We start from the raw sequence: 3,198 nt of genomic DNA, 5'->3' as shown, positions 1-3,198 counted from the left end.
AAGCAAATTGATTTTCAAGTCAAATACCAAATACTAACTCAGGAAACAAAACAGAAGAGAAGAAAAAAAAAGATAAGAGAGAGAGAGCGGGGCACCAGACTTGATCGCATGTCACGTCCAGGAAAAGTCAGGCCACTCAACGAGCAGCCCAACCATTGTCAAAAAAAAAAACGAGCAGCCCAACCAATCGATCAGGCCACGCGAGCCCGTGTTTTCCTTTCTTTTTCTTCGTCTACGGGTCCCACCGCCAGGTCAGCGTCTTCAAGCTCAGCAACGAACAGGCAACGCACGAGCACGAGCCCGGCCGTTTTCAGTTTCTTGCGTTTATCTTTTCTTTGATTCCCGGAGATTTAAGGCACCATTTGATGAGCCGTTTTGTCCTACAAATAGCCCTGTCAATTCTCTCCATTTCCCCTCAAACCTCACAGAACGAGAGCCACCAGGCTGCTCGCAAACCATCTCGCAATCTCGCGGAAACTGCTTCCGTTCGTCGACGACTACGGTGGATACCGGCGTCCCCTTGACCTCCCTCTGCCTCCATTCGATTCCTTAATTCCTTGGGAACCTACCTGACAAGGTTTTGTGCCTTTTCTTGTTCTGGTTCGACAGGTTCGTCGGCGACCGACGCCACAGTCCGCATGAGCATCTCTGACGAGCGATTCCGGCTGACTCCTTCCGCGCCGTCGTCGTCTACTTCGCCATCAATCTCGTCTCGTCTTCGTGCGTTGATAGGTATAACCCAAGCCTCCTAAATCCTTGTATATCGCTGGGAACGGCTGATGCCAACGCCGCCCGCCGTGACGCCAACGACCATGGCGAGGTAACCACGGAAGCCAGGACCTAAATTCTTTTGCCTTCCGCTCACTTTCATTGGAGCCTATTCTGAACTTTCTTTGCCGCAGCCGGAGGACCGCCGGAGACGACACCCGAATTCCGCCGAAGTGCGCCGCCTCCGTTAGCCTGTAGCGGCCACACAGGGCAGAGGAAAACACCATCGTGCACTCGTATCCGTGAAGCTGCTTTCCGTCGACCACCTTACCGTTGCGGAAGATCGCCAGAGCGCCAGGAACTACCACGACCAAGCGTCGTCCCTGTAAGTCGCTCACACACGAGCCATTAGAAAGCTTTATATGTGCTAAACCAGTGCGGCTCAGGTTAATAGAAATCTGTCACGTCACATGCCAGCGATCCATCCGTTCAGACTTGTAACTAGCTAGCTCATGGAAAAGAAAATTCTTTAAAATTCCATATCTTAAAAGCTACAACTCGGTTTCAGATGAGATTTTCTCTGTTGAGTTTGTAATTAGGTTCTCTACAACTTTCCTGTATAAAGTTTTTCCATCTAAGCAACTTGTTCTGACAACTTTTCGACCGTCATCCGCGAAGTGTTTAATCTTGTAAAAATTATATAAAAGTAAATACTCGTCCAAACGTATAAAATAAGATATCCCTAGATTCACAAAAATGAGTAGAACATGATTCGGAAGTAAAATTTGACTTTCAAACTATTTCAAAATATTCTAATTTTGAGCATTTTCATCATAGGTTTAATCTATAAATATTTTTTTAACATAATTCCTTTTGCCAAAATGATCCTTATAACCATGCCCATCTACCAAAAACTATTTCTAACTTCATGTTCAAATATCATACCATCCTAATTTTCCATGCTTTTGGAGCCTATCAATTTCCTTCTCATATATCCAGTTGGTCCATTCCTAAGTATTTGACTCTAGCCATTCAATCTATCAAATTCATATCTTTGCAAGACATACCTCCTGCCATACCTTCATTTTCCATCTGACCATAAAACAAATGGATGTTAAAAATACGATAAATAACAACTTATTGTTTGCTTTGCTTGTTTAGGTTGCTTTGGTGTGTATGTTTATGTTTTGTTACTTTTTTTTTATCTTATAGCTTGAACGGAGAGATACGTGTTTTGATTGAGAGAAAAAGAATGAACTTCAACTACAAAAAAAAGAGGCAAGTGTCACCCATGTCCTAATATTTTCTATGCATGTAGTTTTTTACTTAGTACATATTGCATGTGTAGGATGTTTTCAAATTATATATATGCTATGCTAATCCTATAGTCTTAGGATTCCTTTAGTTTTCCTTAAGTTGCCATCGTAAGTAGTTTTGCTTAGCCATACTACTAGATACGTGGTTGGGATATCATGATGTGATGTGATGAAGAAAAATATGTTTTTGTTATAAATGAAAACAACTTGATGAATGAAACACCTGGGCGGATTGGTACGAGTGGAGCGTCTGCACGGTGAAAATTGGTGGGGTCCGCCGCCCAGGAACAAAAGAGATTGGACAGGTTTCATGTTTAGTAGCTTCTTGTACAGCCGCATGTCATATGGGCTCTGTCTTGACTAAGTAGGTTGTAGGGACCTGTCCCGACGTGACCAGCAGATGTAGATGTGTAGGTTGGTACGGGTCCGTCCTGAGGGCTCAGGGCCTTACTTCCGAAAATAGTCTCGTCTTAGTCTTCTCCCAACCATTTGAGCAAAATGAGCATCATGGTGGAAAAGGGGCTGACTAAGTCGTGCGGGTAAAGTGTACAAACCTCTGCAGAGTGTTAAAAACTAAGTACTTAGCCGTGTCCCCGGTTACGAACAACTTTGAGCAACTGGACCTGGAGCTGTTGGAAGATCTCTCTCATCCCAATTTCAAAATAAAACTTGATGGGTAAACTTGGGTAGCATTAAGCTGGACTCTAGTGTCTATCCCTGGTGAGCCAGCGTGATGAGAACTTGGGTTCATGCTTTTAGGGTTATATTTTCAAAGGCAAATGATGTTTACAAAAGGTAGAGAAAATGCTCGCTTTTCTGCAAAGAGCCCAAACTCCACCAGCCAAATATACATGTAGGTATTAGGCGCCATTTGTGTCCACTAAATAGTGACATCTTGCCAATACATTCAAAGTATTGATCAAAACGTTTTTGGCTGTAACTTTACCTGTTGCAGATATTTTGATAGACGAGTGAGTTACGATGATTAGGGTTACGGGTCTATCCTCAACATGCTCGCCTGTGGCACATGAAGACGAAGGACTCCATGCTATATGTTTGTTCGTTGTAAAACTCTGATGTAGTGCTAGCCTTGTGCTATGCAATTTGTAAGTCATTATGTATATATGGATCATGCGATGTAATAAAGACCTTTGTTTCTTGGTATTACATCTTA

The 3,198-nt window shown here is 43.1% G+C and overlaps 1 long non-coding RNA gene across 2 annotated transcripts; it reads left to right on the top strand.

Moving 5' to 3' along the window:
* Window positions 1–260: 260 nt before the first annotated feature.
* LOC127312127 (uncharacterized) lies at window positions 261–1,999 on the top strand. Of its 2 annotated transcripts, XR_007858168.2 has the most exons (4): window positions 261–502; window positions 610–820; window positions 903–1,093; window positions 1,921–1,999. It is a non-coding gene; the product is annotated as an uncharacterized lncRNA (long non-coding RNA). The 2 variants fall into 2 exon arrangements; XR_007858167.2 differs by lacking the exon at window positions 1,921–1,999 and having other exon boundaries at window positions 903–1,201.
* The last annotated feature ends 1,199 nt before the right edge of the window (window positions 2,000–3,198 follow it).

The sequence above is a fragment of the Lolium perenne genome, chromosome 7 (assembly GCF_019359855.2).
Source record: "Lolium perenne isolate Kyuss_39 chromosome 7, Kyuss_2.0, whole genome shotgun sequence".
In the NCBI taxonomy this organism is placed as follows: Eukaryota; Viridiplantae; Streptophyta; class Magnoliopsida; order Poales; family Poaceae; genus Lolium; species Lolium perenne.
Note: the sequence above shows the minus strand (reverse complement) of the source record. Positions and strands in the feature narration are given on the sequence as shown.